The following is a 15,882-nucleotide window of genomic DNA, read 5'->3' on the forward strand; positions in this document are numbered from 1 at the left end:
ATAGCACTAAGGTGCTACAAGACATTTTCAGTTCTGAGTCTCAAAACCCCATCTGGTTTTGCCAAGGTAAAGAGGGGTTATTTGCCATCCAAACTAGGAAGACCAAAGTGTGACTTCAATGACAGATTTATGGCTAAATCCAGGTTTTTAAATAACAGCTTTGAGACTCTGTGTCTCATTGCATCTGTCATCTCTCTGCCATTGTTTTGGCTTTATTCTTCATAGATTCATTTTATTGGACAGTAAAGATGAGTAGATGACTCCTCCCAACTCCATGACTATGTTCTTGTGAATGAGAAATCACAAAGTAGAAAGATACTCTCAGAATCCATACAGACCAATAAATTAAGCTTTGATTGATCCTGTTTGGGCTAGGTGCCTGACCATGAACTAGTTAATGATGAATTCATATAGGCTATTCTGGATCACAAGTATACCTCTGTAGTAGGGTGTGTGGCACTAAATGATTATGCATCCCAGCAGTGGGAGACACTTCTTCTTGCAATGAAATTTTTAAAAGATGCTGAATAAGTAAATATAACAACTCTCCACAATAACCCGTAAGATCTTACAAATATGAAACACACTCCAGACAGGAAGCCAAAATCTCACCTTTTCTCCACATTTTTTTTTTTATTTATTTTTTAGTTCTCGGCAGACACAACATTTTTGTTTGTATGTGGTGCTGAGGATCGAACCCGGGCCGCACGCATGCCAGGCGAGCCCGCTACCGCTTGAGCCACATCCCCAGCCCATCCTTTTCTCCACATTCATCAAGAAGTCTCAATCTTCTAGATGATGCAAGTCCTCTTTATTGGATGCAAATGATGCACCTTATGATCCTGCAAGGAAAAGCTAAGAACAAGTCATATGACTCTTAACAGGGAGAGTCTACTTACTCTAGAAAAACTTCATGCAAGACAGAAAAGGATGGAGAATCAGCAGTCTCTAGTTCTTAGCAATGATGAAACTCTTGACCTGGCAGTGGAGGGAGTTCCTCAATTTAACCCTGGATATATGTTCTTGGGTCTATTTGCTTTCATTTCTATGAACCAGTAATCCAAATTTGTCTCCTACAAGATATTAAAGCTTGCTTTACAATCTATTTTCTCCTCCATATCCCCCTCTCTTTCTCTTAACTTGGTGTTGGCTAACTGTAAATCATCTTGAGCAATGGGAAGGTAAGCAGGCAACACAATCTGAATGCTACAATCTCAGGTTCTTCTAGTTAACTGTGAAATCTCTGGGGAGTCTTTGTCAATCAATCTAGGAGTCTTGTCCATCTTCTCAGTGTTTTTTCCTGCAGTGTGGAGGTCTAGAAGCTGATGACGCTTCTTCTTTGTGATGTTCCACATTTCTGGATCATCTCTGTTCTTTTTCTTATTTTTTTCTTTATAATTCTTTCCTGTATGCAAATTTTTTTCTTGAAGTCCTTGGAATATATCCAGAATTAGCCAGCCCACACAAACATCTGGCTTTTCTAAATTCTTTGTTTAGAGTTGTATGTTCTAAAGGTACTTTTTCTGTCTCCTTATTGCTGCAGTAAACAGTTCCATCAAACATTTCCCTTCAGGGCCCGGGATTTTTGATCTTCTGGTAGCTCTGTCTTTTTCCTCACCATGTGACAATGAAATGCTAAACCATGCCCATGTGTTATAGATTTCTATTACAACAGTATACCCTTTCAAGCATTAGTAGAGTAAGCTACACTGCTATAATAAATAAATATAAATTATATACAATTACTTGAACACAAATAGAGGTTTATTTCTCCTTTACAATCTGGTCTGAGGTAAATGTCCACATGGGAAAGCAGAGGATGATGTTATTTTCATTTCATGGATCCACTCTCCCTTAAAGTCTTGTTATACTCTTCACACAGTCAACAGAATGGAAAACAGAAAGCATAGAAAGTTCCAACCACTTCTTAAGAGCTTCATCTCCACAATGGCACATCACTCCCACTCACATTCCACCAGGTAGCATTAGGTCACTAGGACTGCTAGAAAGACTGGGAAAAGTGCCTAGTTATAGAGGCAGAAACAAAAGGAAACAAATTATTAGTAGAGCTAGAGGTCTCTGTTGTCTTGAGTAAATAAAAAATATGCTTAAAGGGAGGGAGTGATTAATGCTCCCAGTTGAAGCTTAGGGACCAAATAAATTGAGAGCTGATATATAGCTAAATGACATGGATAGCTGATGATTTAAGGACTGCTTTATGGAGGTTTACAAGATAGAATTTGGACTGCCAAAGATTGAGGAAAGGTGGGAAGTGACAAAATAGAGGCAGAAAATGCAGTAAAACAGTTAAAAGACTTGACTATGAAAGGCAGGGAAAAGCTGAGACATGGGGTAGATGGAAAATTTTTAATTTCTTTAATTTAAAAGACTCAAGTATGTGTAACAATTGGTGGAAAAGGTACCAGTGCACAGAGAGAGATGTGTAATCAGCAAAAAGAAGAAATGGTACATGGAGCATGTTGCTACCCACCCTGAAGAGAGGTAGCAACGGCCTCACAGAGCAGGAGTCATCTTGTTCCCTTTCTCTTACTTCAGGCTCCTTCTCACCCCTGCATTCGTCTAAATGCTCCTTTCTTGCCATTAAACAAAAATTTTTTAAAAAATCTGCTCTTTTCATATAAGAAAAAGGATGAAAATAACAGTTATTTTCACCTCCCAAATGCATGCAACAAGTTGGTTCCTGGCTTCTCTTCTTACTAAAATATGTAACAAACGGGAAAATCAACTTAGCATTTCTCAAAGAGGTTATTATGCTATATTAGAAGAATTCTCTTTACTGAGCATTTGCTCTATGTAAGGCACAGAGGTGACTTTTATCTCATGGACCCTCTCAATAAGTCCACAAGGAAGGTATTATTTATCCTAATTTTTACAAACATAGGAACTTAAGTTCAAATGAGTTAAATATAGGATCAATCATCAATTAGGGCTAGAGAAAGTCCTTCTCTACTTATTTTAAGCAGAGATTCCATATAGGAATCTAGACACTTAGCACATCCTTGAGAGAGTTGAATAGGAGAATTTTTAGGTTGGCTTTCCAGAATTAACTATCAGAAAACAGGTGCCAAGTTCATGGCTGCTCTTGTCACTTCTCTGAAACTGTTGAAGAACATATTCTGATGGTCCCAATAGAAAAAGCTGAGGCCACCACTCAGCACCTCAAATTTCTCTCAACATCAAGAAACTAAACTAGGCATTAAAATGTGATTTCAGAAAGAAAAATGTTCTCCGGACCTTGCTTGTGAAAAACAAAGGTTGAAGCCAGAAAATAGCTCTACTTCATATTTCCACCTTCTAAATCTCTCACAAGTGTACCTAAATGGCGAAATCTAATTTGCATCCAAAAACATTACTTTAGGAAAGTCTGAGAAACATGCTGTTTATCTTCCCAACATCTATAGTAATAAGAAGCACATAACATAGGTTTGAAATGACTGCCAAAGGTTGACACTCCATAAATGGTTATAAACAACCTAGGATTTTTGTTTTAGAAAAATCTTTAGTACTGTCATTTCTGGATATGCCTAGGAATAATTTCCCAAGCTGGAGTTTCACATTTCCTTTTAAAAAATATTTGTATTATAGTTATCAATGGACTTTTATTTTATTTATTTATATGCAGTGCTAAGAATCAAATCCACTGCCTCACACATGCCACGTAAGCACTCTACCACTGAGCCACAACCCCAGCCCCTCACATTTTCTTTCTTTAGAATGTTTATAGTTTGGGGCTGAGGTTGTGGCTCAGTGGTAGAGTGCTCACCTAGCACATGGGAGGCCCTGGGTCCAATCCTCAGCACCACACAAAAATAAATAAATAAAAATAAAGGCATTTTAAACATAAATGTTTTTTAAAAAAGAATGTTTATAGTTATGCCATCTAGTATATTTGAGAAGTACTAGTTTAAATCAAGTTAAATATGTTTCTTTATGTAGGACTTCTTACCACCTTTGCTATGTATGTTATCTACTGTCACGACAATGTTAAATGACTCACCCAATAACTTGATAACATGAAACAACCACCATTTCTTATTGTTCATAAATCCACAGGTTCACTAAATAGTGTTACACATTGTGACTCCCTCACCTCTGACAGTGCCTGGCTGGTGGATGCTCTAGGCTGGCCATGGTCAGGACAACAAGGGCAAACTGATTCTCCTCCATGCATTGCACTTTCTGGCAGGCTAGCTGGCAGAGAGACACAGAAGAGCAAGAGAGGTAGTAAAAATCTCGAGAACATCAAGTTGGTTAACATTCTATTTGTCCAAGGCAAGACACATAACTAATCAAAGGATATTAAGGAGCAGGAAATCAGAAGACCAGAATACTGATAAGAATGCAGACAGAAGACAATGTTCATGAGATTTCAGAAGGGAATGATGATTCTATTGGAAACTGGACTAAAGATTAGTAATGTTACATGCTGACAAAAAAAAAAACAAAACAAAAACCACAAAACCAAATTTGTGTACATTTTGCCCATGTCCTGAGATTTTCTGTGAGGCTGAATTTAAAAGAGATGGACTAATTAATCTGGTGGATGAAATTTCAAGGCAACACAGCATTCAGGAAGTGGTATGGGTATAGCTAACAGATTGTAGCTAGGCTGACTGTGAGAATCAGGAGCAAAAAGCAGAAAGTAAAGATTTAAAAAATGTGTAGTATGTCCAGAAAAGCATGTGTAAAATTGGGGCCAAGGAAAAATGTTGCTGAAGAGATTACTACCACTAAGAAGAAGCTAAATACTTATCACAGAGACAATAGGAAATATGCTTTGAGGCCATCTCAGGAATCAGCAAAATCATATTCATCAGCAAAATCAAATTCTTTTGAGGACACCCTGCTCACACAGGGGTGCCTAGGAATTTGCTTCCCAGGGATTCAATTCACCATGCTCAGCTATCCAGGCTCTCAGAGACTGTTGCAGCCCTAGTCTAAGGGGACCAAGCTGCTGCTAGAGCTGGTGGCAGACATTGGTGTCCTCCACGTGGTGCTGATTCTGCAGGAATGTAGGATGCTGAAGTTAGGGGTCATGCAGGCTTTCACTAATATTGAAAATGAGGGCCTGGGAAGCCAGACAAAGTATAGCAAGGTCTGAATCCCTGCAGGAAGCCCCTTAGATGTCAATGCATAAAGCTATAAGAGTGGAGCCAAAGCTGCAATAAACAACCCCAAAGTAAAAGATGTCAGGAACATAGAAAGTTTGCCAAGGAAAACTACAGAAAGTGAGCAGAGCCAGACCAAAAGACACTCCATGTGGGCTACAGCTAGCAAAACCATAGAGGCAGGAATGCTCAAAAGCTTTGGGGATCACATCTCACCATCATATGCCCCTGATGCCAAGTATGTAGCTACAGTACTTAATATTGGCCTGACTGGGTGTTAGTCTTTTTGTTTGTTTTTTGGCACTGGGGATTGGGCCCAGGAGAACTTACCCATTGAGCCACATCCCCAGCCCTTTTTGTTTGAAAATAAGGTCTCACTAAGTTGCACAGGGCCTTGCTACATTGCTGAGGCTGGCTTCGAACTTGTGTTCCTCCCATCTCAGCCTCCTGAGCACTGGGATTACAGGCATGCACCTCAGCACCTGGCTGTGTTTGGTTCCATTCCTTCTTTCTCTTTCTCTATCCCTCCCTTTCAGAATGAAAATGCTCAGTCTGTGCCATTGTATTTTGGATGTATGTAACTTGCTTTTGATTTTTACAAACGCTCATAGCCAAGAGTTTGCCCTCAGTCTCAGAGAAGACTTTAGAGTTGGATTCTTGGGTAATGCTGAAACTGTTAAGACTTTGGGGACTCTTGGAAATGAACTGAGTGAATTTTTTATTGCAAGATAGGCATGAGCTTTTGGGAGCCAGAAATGCATGAAAGTAGGAAAAATGAACCAATATGATCTAGTGTTCCCAAATATGATTTTTACTTGCTTGTATTTCCTTCCTTCCCTCCTTCTTTCCTCTTTCCCCCTCCCTTCCTCCCTTCTTTCTTTTACTGGGATTGAGCTCAGGGGTACTTTACCACTGAGCTACTGAGCTACATCTCCAGTCCTTTTTCTATTTCATTTTGAAACGGTCTTGCTAAGTTGCTGAGGGTCTAAGTTGCTGATGCTGGCCTTGAATTTGTTGTCCCCCTTTTTCAGCCTTCTGAGACACCAGGGTTACAGATAAGTGCCATGAACTTTTTTTTAGTAAAAATATAAATTTAAAAATAGAGATTATATAAATACAATGCGTCTGTAATTTTACTTTTGACCATGAAATGAAACAATGGGAAGGAGTGAAGTCACTAAAATATGCTGAGCTGTCTGTGGTCCTGAAAAGTTAAAAGTCAATTATTAAAACCATAGATATTTTTTTCTATTCTTTTAGAATAAATTATTAAAAACATGGATACTTTTGCTGTTTTTTTTTCTTTTTGGTGGTGATACTGGGGTTTAAAGCCAACCCTACAATTGGATTGCACAAGTACTCTACCACTCAGCTACATCACCTTGGCTCATCTATTCATGTTTGTCACAGGTAATAATGAGACTTTCCCCCCCTAAAAGATAAACTACTCTTTTTTTTTTCTTTTTCTGAAAATGCCCTCAAACTTGTGATCCTCCTGCTTCAGTGTCACAACAGACTATTCTTATAGAATCTGAAGGCAAGCAAAAAATTTAATCTTACCTTTCTGTCTTTACTCTTGAGCAGATAAATTAATGAAGTAGTTAGTTTCTGTATTCTGGAAGATTACTTTAAATTACAATTACAATAACATATAGCTACAAAGTAAGAATAAATATAGTTTTAAAAGTCACTAACCAAGTAGAATGTCTTCTAGATGACTAGACATTCTAGTCCTTGGTCTTAACTATAGTAGTTTTTATTCTCTCTCTCTCTCTCTCTCTCTCTCTCTCTCTCTCTCTCTCTCTCTCTCTTCATGAAGAAAAACACTCAACTCTCTTATCAGGTTTTAATATCATATTATAGTCTTCTCTGTTAGATTTTTCCCCTACTTTTTATTAAAAAGGACCCTTTTCACAATCATGTCATTTCTTTTTATTAAGAATACTTTAACAAATAAATGTATTTTGATATTTTGTATGCTCTTTCCATTGAAAGACTTTTAACTATGTCAAGTTTAGCTTTTAATTTTGTCTGAAAAACTGAAAGAGAAAGAGAAAATCTATAATGGTATATTCATCTTAGTTACTGAATTTTCTATAACATGATTCCTACAGGGTAGAGGGCAGAAGTGCACCTGTGAAGAAGGTAATTCCAATTCATCACCTTAGAGATGAGGTATCCACAGCCCTTAACACTGCAGAATAAACAAGTTACAGGATTCAGACTTAAGACTGTCTAACTTGACGTCTAATATGGGCACTCCTCACTTATCAGTACAATAAGCTGGTCCTTACTTAGTGCTTCGAGGTTGTCCTCCATCATTGCAAGAGAATGTTTTATCTTCCTAGTTAAGCAGCAAGCTCCTACAGTCTTTAAAGTAGGTTGTTTCTTATGTTCTGAACCCCCATCTAACTTAGGGTTCCGAACATAAGTTTGCAATTGGCCATCCCAGGTTTCAAAGCTTGAACTGTTGATCAGCAGCCTCAGTTTCCTATTTGCAAAATGGAATTAAGAGTATCTACCTTGTATAGTTGTGTGTAATGAGTTTAATAAAATATATGATGCTTCCTAATGTTCCGTGCTCAATTTTATTTTGTTATACAGGTGTGAGATAGATAGATGCCTGCCCCACATCTTGAATTCTTAGTAAACAAAAAAAAGAAAAAAAGAAATGATTGGTTAGACATTGTGGGTAGTATATTATATAACAACCTAGATACTGAAGTAATAATAAATACCTTTTTTGAATGCTTGACACTTCACTAAGTTCTGAAGACAATAAGTGAAAATATAATATGTCTCGTCTCTCTAGTTCTCAATAAGGACTCAAAATGTTTGAGTCCACACACTTTTCTTTGCCTCATTCTATACCATCTCTCTTGGCAATTGATTATTCCTGTTCTTCAACAACTTCTAGGTAAACTTCTAAATTCAGCCATGTGATTTTCCAGAGTGCTCTGGGCCAGTAAGAATCTAACCACCTCTTAGACTTTTTGTGCCTTCTAAGTCAACATGACACAAGATGAACTCATCATCATCAGTTTCCTTCTCTAAACTTTGTATTTCTTCCCTATTCTCCATCTCAACAAATGAGGCTCCAATTGACTTATCAGAAACCTAGGTTCCTCCTTACCCCTACACCAACCAGCTCCCAACTGTTATTAATCTAATATATCTCTCCCAACACATCCTTTCTCTTTCTCTACTCAAATCCTTCTCTACTACTTATAAAACCTTATCACGCCATGCCCCTGCTCATACACCTTCAATAGCTCCCCCTTTCCACCAGGATGCATTCTAACCTCCTTATTTTGTTTGAACACTTCAAGAGATTAAAAACTAGTTCCCTATTCTCTACTTAAAGAGAGAAACCAAAGATAAACTGAGATCAAAATGCCAGATTTATTCATGAAAATGCAGTCAAAGAATCTGGCATACACTATACAGATTCAATGCAATCCCAATCAAATCCTAATGGCATTCCTCATAGAAATGGAAAAAGCAGTCATGAAATTCATCTGAAAAAATAAAATACCTAGAATAGCTAAAACAATCCTTAGCAGGAAGAGAGAAGCAGATGGCATCACTATACCAGACCTTAAACTGTACAACAGAGCAATAGTAACAAAAACAGCATGGTATTAGCACCAAGATAGACTTGCAGACCAATAGTACAGAGTAGAGGACACAGAGACTGACTCACATAATTACAGTTATATTAGACAAAGGCACCAAAAACATACATTGGAGAAAAGATAGCCTCTTCAACAAATGGTGCTGGGAAAACTGGAAATCCGTATGCAACAAAATTAAATTAAACCCCTATTTTTCACCATGCACAAAACTCAACTCAAAGTGGATCAAGAACCTAGGAATTAAACCAGAGACACTGTGCCTACTAGAAGAAAACGTAGGCCCAAATCTCCATCATGTCGGATTAGGCTCTGACTTCCTTAATAAGACTCCCATAGTGCAAGAATGAAAATCAAGAATCAATAAATGGGATAAATTCAAACTAAAAAGCTTCTTCTCAGTGAAAGAAACAATCAGTGAGGTGAATAGAGAGCCTACATCTTGGGTGCAAATTTTTGCCACTTGCAAAAAACCAAATAACCCAATCAATAAATGAGCCAAGAAACTGAACAGACACTTCTCAGAAGATGGTGTACAATCAATCAACAAATGTATGAAAAAAATGTTCAACATCTCTAGCAATTAGAGAAATGCAAATCAAAACTACTCTAAGATTTCATCTCACTCCAGTCAGAATGCCAGCTATTAAGAATACAAACAACAATAAGTTTTGGCAAGGATGTGGGGGAAAAGGCACATTCAAACATTGCTGGTGGGACTGCAAATTGGTGTAGCCAATATGGAAAGCAATATGGCGATTCCTTGGAAAACTGAGAATGGAATCACCTTTTGACCCAGTCCTTGGGCTATACCCAAAGGACTTAAAAACAGCATACTACAGGGACACAGCCACATCAATGTTTATAGCAGCACAATGTTTATAGCAGCACAGTAGGAATATTCCTGAATAGAATATTATTCAGCATTTTTAATAAAATCATGGCATTTGCAGGTAAATGGATGGAGTTGGAGAACATAATGCTAATTGAAGTCAGTCAATCCCGAAAAACCAAATGCTGAATATTTTCTCTGATATAAGGAGGCTGATTCATAGTGGGGTTTGGAGCGGGAGCATGGGAGGATTAGACACTCTATATAGGGCAAAGGGATAGAAGGGGAAGGGAGGGGCATGGGTGTAGAAAAGAAGGTGGAATGAAATGGACTTCATTACCCTAAGTACATGTGTGAAGACATGAATGGTGTGAAAATATCAGTGATATGAAAAGTCGTGCTCTATATGTGTAATATGAATTGTAATGCATTCTGCTGTCATGTATAACAAATTAGAATAATAAATAAATAAATTTTAAAAAATAATCTGGCTTACAATTGGGAAAATAATAGCATCTTCATGCTTCACCCCAGAATTAGTTTGCCTCATTGCTGGGCACTCACAGACAGGTCTCACTCTAAAAGGACAGGATCCTGTTACAGTGTGGCCAAAAGCTGATCAAAAGAGTTGTTCCATGCAGAAGAGGAGAGGAGTTCACCTCTCTACTCAAGGGCAGGACTGAGTGAGGTGGCCAAGAAGCTGAGAGAAGCTAATAAGAGTAAACAGGAAACCAAAAGAGTAACACTAATGCAAGTCCCCACTGAAAACAGGAAGCCAGCAGAAATGAAGTTCCTGATCATCATCCCATCATCAGGAGTAGAGCCAAGTCTTTTCCTCTGTGTCCCTGACTACTTTTCCAATGCCTCCTGATATCTCACCCTGATGCCATTCTTGCTGAAGGATGTAGTGGAACAAACCCAGCCTTCCCCCATACCCAAGGCCTTTGAACACGCTCCTTCCTCTGCCAAGAATGCCCTCCCACCGCATGTTCTCTGGGGCTCATCCTCAAGGCCATAGCTGCTTCTTGACTTCTCCTCTGCTGCTCCCCCTAAACATCAGGGACTCACCCATCCCACAGTCACTAAGCCTGTTAGCTTCTCTGTGTAAGATTGGAGGCCTTTTGAGGACAGGCATCAGCCCTTTCATCTTTGAACTTCCTGCACCTAGGGCCATGCCTGGTACCTCAAGTAAACATGTGACACTTGGAATGAATGTCTAGTAGACCTTCATGCTTCTTCCTCTTCAGCATTGCCTTTTCCCTTCTCCTAGAAACACCTGTTTTTCTTTTAAAGCACTAACAACCGCCACCCCCACCTGCCTCACACAAAGCTGAAAGAACCCGATTTTAATCCTGAGCACAGGTTCACAAAAATAAAAGAAGGGTAGGGTTTATTAATTTTGATGATGGTGCGTCAATGTCCCCAGTTGATACTGAATGGTGAATGTTTATTGAAAGGATGGAGAAGGTGGGGAGGCAGAGGAGAGGGAGGAAGAAAGGAAAGGAGGGAAGGGTGAGTTCAGGATGGTTCCCTGGTCAGGTATGCAGACCTGCCCGAGAGAACCAGCCTGGCTGACAGGGATCCGTGAGCCCTGGGGTCTGGATGCCTCCTGATTTCTCCACGAATCAGCTCTTTTGAATGGCTGCTTCCTTGCCTGGACTATTTTGGTACATCTATTATTGGCTCCCATTTAGTGTCTGTTTATTTAAATCTGCTTTCAACTGGAACATAATTCTCTTGATTATTGGTTGATGCTGCGACACAGTAGGAATACAGATAATTGTCACTGTGCACATTCTGCTGGAAATGTAAAATTATTATCTTTAGAGCCGTTGAGTAGGGTGTTTGAGCATGAATGTTATGCAGCTCGGGCACGTGGAATTTGTAGAGTGCTAATTTGTTGGCTCCTTTGCTTTCCTTCCCTGGCTGTCATCTGAGCCTCCCACTGGGAGCTCAGGCAGACACCCAGCTCCCTGGAGCATCCTGCCAGTCACTTGGATGTAAAAAGAGGAGACTCCACTCACTCAGAACATGGGGGCTTTCCTTCATGGTGAGCAAACACCAAATAGACCAGAGACAGCTTGTACCGTGGGCACTGTTCACTGTCTCAGGCTTCTCTGGGACTGCCTTAACAGGCGACAAAATCCAAGTGTGTGGGGTGACTGCACAGTCCAAGGGGAGAGCAGGTGTTTGGAATGGCTGTGGGGGGGGGGCCTGGTTCCCTCACTTCCTCCTCTCCACCCTCACCTCCCCTTCCCTCCCTCACTCCCCACCTTCCTCCCTCTCCTCACCTGCTCTGATCTCCCCCCACACTCCTACAGGCTCCTGAACACCTACCTCCACCCCTCAGCTCTTCACCCCAAACTAGCTGCCTCTTCATTTACAAGCAGCATCACTAATTGCTTTTTAGGGTCCCTTTTCTGCTATCTGTTCAAAATTCACAGGGCGTTCCCCGGCCCCTTTTATGCTACTTTTCTGAACCTTTTCAGCCTCTTTTACAAACTTAGCACTTTCTGTGCCTCTTTTAGTGTTTGGGAGAAGAAAGAGACTTGAGAGGGTTTTTTTTTTTTTTTTTTTTGGTAGTAAAGCTCCTTCTCTGGTACCCCCTCCCCCGCCTACTCTCTACCCCTGTCCCCTCCCCCACTCTCCCCAAAGCACACGCATTGGCCCTCCTCCCACTGAATGGGGCTTTGTGCAGGGAATTTCCGGAACATAGCCCAGTGCCCAGGCCTCTGTGTGAGGAGAGGAGGGGCCCAGCCGGGCAAGGAGACCCTTAAACCCACCCCATTACCACGGTCACTGTTTGCCCTGGATTCTCTAAAAGGCCTATTGTTGCTGGTTGCCAGGTATTCCTTAGCAACACTTAAGCCAAGCTGCCTACCCTATTTAGACCCAAAACTTTTCAATGTCCTCCAAAACCCGTGCTTGTCAGTGCTGTAGACCGCTCCTCAAACAGCCTCAGAGGGGAGGGAGAGACCAAACCATCCCCCAGCCGTCTCTGCCTTTCAAATATCTGTGTTGGAGACTGCTTGGGGGCTTCTTGCCTAGGATCAGTCGGGCAAACAATTGCAATTAAAATTTCTCTCTCCCAGCCCTGCATCTCCCTTCTTTCTCCAGTCCCCTAACCCAGTCACAGACCCCTCTCTAACTTAATATTCAGCTGGGACTGGGTTTCATCATATTCCGCAAAGACCCAGTGACTTCTCCTCTCAACCATTTCCAAGGAAATTGCTTGATGATTTTAGGACAGTTTGGTGGGCTTGCATGCAGGGGTTTGGACTCCTCCCCAGCTCTGGACAGGATAATAGAATCACAGAGTCTGTGTTCTAGAAGGCATCTTAATGATGGTCCCAGATGAGGGTCTGGATGTCCAGATCCCGGAATACTCTGGCACGGGTCACCTTGTGATTTATGAGCAGATGGGGTTGTGGAGCCCAAGGCCTCTGACCCCTAATTCTGTGTTTTCCCCCACTACATGATACTCGAGTAATACGAGAAGCAGATTGTCAGAAGGAGAAAAAAGCCTGTGTACCTCAAAAATCAAAAGTGGAAAGAGGGCAGATTCTGGTTTCAGGGGCATATGAAGCCTGAGAGCTCTTATGGCCTTTCTTCTTCCAGTCTCAGTAGCATCTGGACATAGGAGCTCCCAGGCAGCTGAGGGGTGTTCTGCTACCTTGAATTCAGGCATCTCTCCCAAGTCCTGAATTGAATGAGACTGGACTTAGCATTCTAGAAGGTGAGAGCCATGTGGCTGCTGCACTCCACCCCTACCCAAACAAACTTGCCTTCTGATGGCCAAGGAGCACTTACCCTAGTCACATAGCATGTAGAATAAAGGGAGGCCTTCCCACTGCCTGCCTGGTCCAGCATGATCTAACCATGGACAACCTCCTGCCTCTCACTCCCTAACTCAACTCACTCCACCTTCACCTTTCTCCTCTCTCTGCCTGGAAAGTTCTACTTCTGGGTCTTTTCACCATTTGAGACTTGGAACAGATGCCACTGTCTCAGGAGACCATTCCCACTCACGTTCTACAAGCTTTAGTTTTTCTATTGTCCCTTTGACATTTCTATAGCATTTATTATTATTATTATTAACTCTAGATAGTGGTTACCAAGATCTGTTTTCTTGAAGCAATGTGAGAGCAAAAGGAATGGACTTAATGTGGTGTTAAGTATTTCATATAACCCGGTGTTTCTCAACCTTTTATAAAGCTTAATATTGTTAGTATTTCCACTGTTTTTCTAAGGGACCATTTTAGCCACCTTTTTTCCTCACTGGCCCTCATGAAATTATCATTATAAATGGCTACAGAGCCATTTATAATGTGGTACTTTAAATAGCTACCAATCATGGCAATAACTAAGATTTCCCTCCAACCCTAAGAACCAGTTTTTGCCTCCTTGGTAATGACATCAACTCCCTGAAATTCATGTTACAACTGGCAGAGTGTATTCAGAGTACAAACCTATGAAATTCTGATGGCACCAGAGTACCCGGGAATTAATTCTGTCTCAGATGAAGATGGAGAAGAACTGTCTCAGAGCTCAGGTGTAGAAGAACTCTGACCGTGAAAAGGGACAAGGATGGGTAGAAAAGATGGTGGGTAGGTTCACTTTGGCCTTTAGCCCAGTCCTCATGTCAGGTTTTTTTTAAGAGATCTTTAGAAAAACCCTTCCAGCTTAGGTAAATGTGGTGTTAAACCACTAATTGTTAACCCCTCGCCTCTTCTTCAGCTTTTAATCAGATTTTACAAAAATCTTTCAGCAGTTCCTTTCTAAAGAAGGGTTTCTAACATGCTGGCTCAAATATTTAAATTTGAAACCTTTACTGATGGATTTGTTCACAAAAATCATCTTCATTTAAAAAAAAACAGAAATGACTCCTGAAAATACCCATAGATCAAAGATTAGAGATTGACATATTCATTAAGTTCATTTTTGTACTAATTCAACAAGTGTTTATTGAGTCTTTCCTATTTGCCAGACATTGTGCTATAGATATGTTCTTTTGGCAGCATTTTTTACATAGGTAACAGGTACTGGGGAATGGAATCTACTCTTTTTAGGTTGGTTGCATAACTAAAGCCATAATTATTTGTTTTGCCTCTCTGATAAAAACCATCTATATGTACAGTTCTTGATAATGCTGTGGGAATTCCACTGTCTCCTTAGTAGAAAAGTTAGATGTCTCTCCACTAGCCCATCTGTTTCATTGCCTATCCAGCATCCTCCCCCTCTGTCTTGTGGTCATAACAGACCCCTTTTCTTGGGGGAACTGAGCTCTTCTCTTCCATGTGGTTCTGGAATTGCTGCAATAGAGTATCTTACTCTTCACTTGGTTGCTGAATAGATAATCCAGGCAAAAAGGGTCGTTGCCAAGTTGTTGCCCCAAAGATACAGCACATGTCCCCAAAGTGACTGAGAAGAGCCTTTCTCTCTGTACTTCTACCTGGTTAAGATGGTCTATGGTTTGAATATGAGGTGCCCCCCAGGAAGCTCAAATGTTAGTCAACGCAGGAAGTTTCAGAGGTGAAATGATTTGATTATGGGAGCGGTAACTTCATCAGTGAATTAATCCATTTGTTGGATTCTTAATTTGAAGGAACTACTGGGCAGAAACTCTAGACAAGAGGGGCATGACTGGAAGACCTACTTCCTCCAGTAGAAGTAGGACACCAGGGGTGTGCCTTGAGTAGTATATTTTGTTTCCAGCTCTTTGCTCTTTTCTGTTTCTCTAGACATCCTGGTTGTGAAGAGTTAATTAGCTTTCCTATATCATGCCCCTCCACCATGATGTCCTGCCTCACGTCAGACCCAGAGCAATAGAGTCTGCCAAATATGAACCCAAATCTCTGAAACCAGGAGCCAAAAATAAACTTTTCCTCCTTTATTCTTGTCAGGCATTTTTGGTCATAGCAACAAAAAGCTGACTAACAGATGGGAAGTACTAAGTGATGGCTCCAGAATCCAAGCTTTCACCCCTTCGACTCAAGCAGTCCAAGGGAGGAAGAGGCCAACTCTAGAAGTTGAATGTTCTTAGAGAACTTGAAAACTGCTGTCACCTATTAAAGTAAAAAGAGAAGGGAACCAGAGGGAAGGACAAGCTGAATTCTGAAAAGGGAGGCCAAGGGTTATGTTCCTGAATATCAAGTGTGGATTTTATCCAGGAGTTCAGAGTTGATTAGGGCAGAGTTCAGGCCTGGAAAGCAAATAAATCAGGAACTGACAAATGGGCTTGGATGGTTGCTTCATTTACCATTTGATATTTTCATTAACTTCATAGGCC

This window comes from Urocitellus parryii, chromosome 5, assembly GCF_045843805.1.
Source record: "Urocitellus parryii isolate mUroPar1 chromosome 5, mUroPar1.hap1, whole genome shotgun sequence".
Lineage (NCBI taxonomy): Eukaryota > Metazoa > Chordata > Mammalia > Rodentia > Sciuridae > Urocitellus > Urocitellus parryii.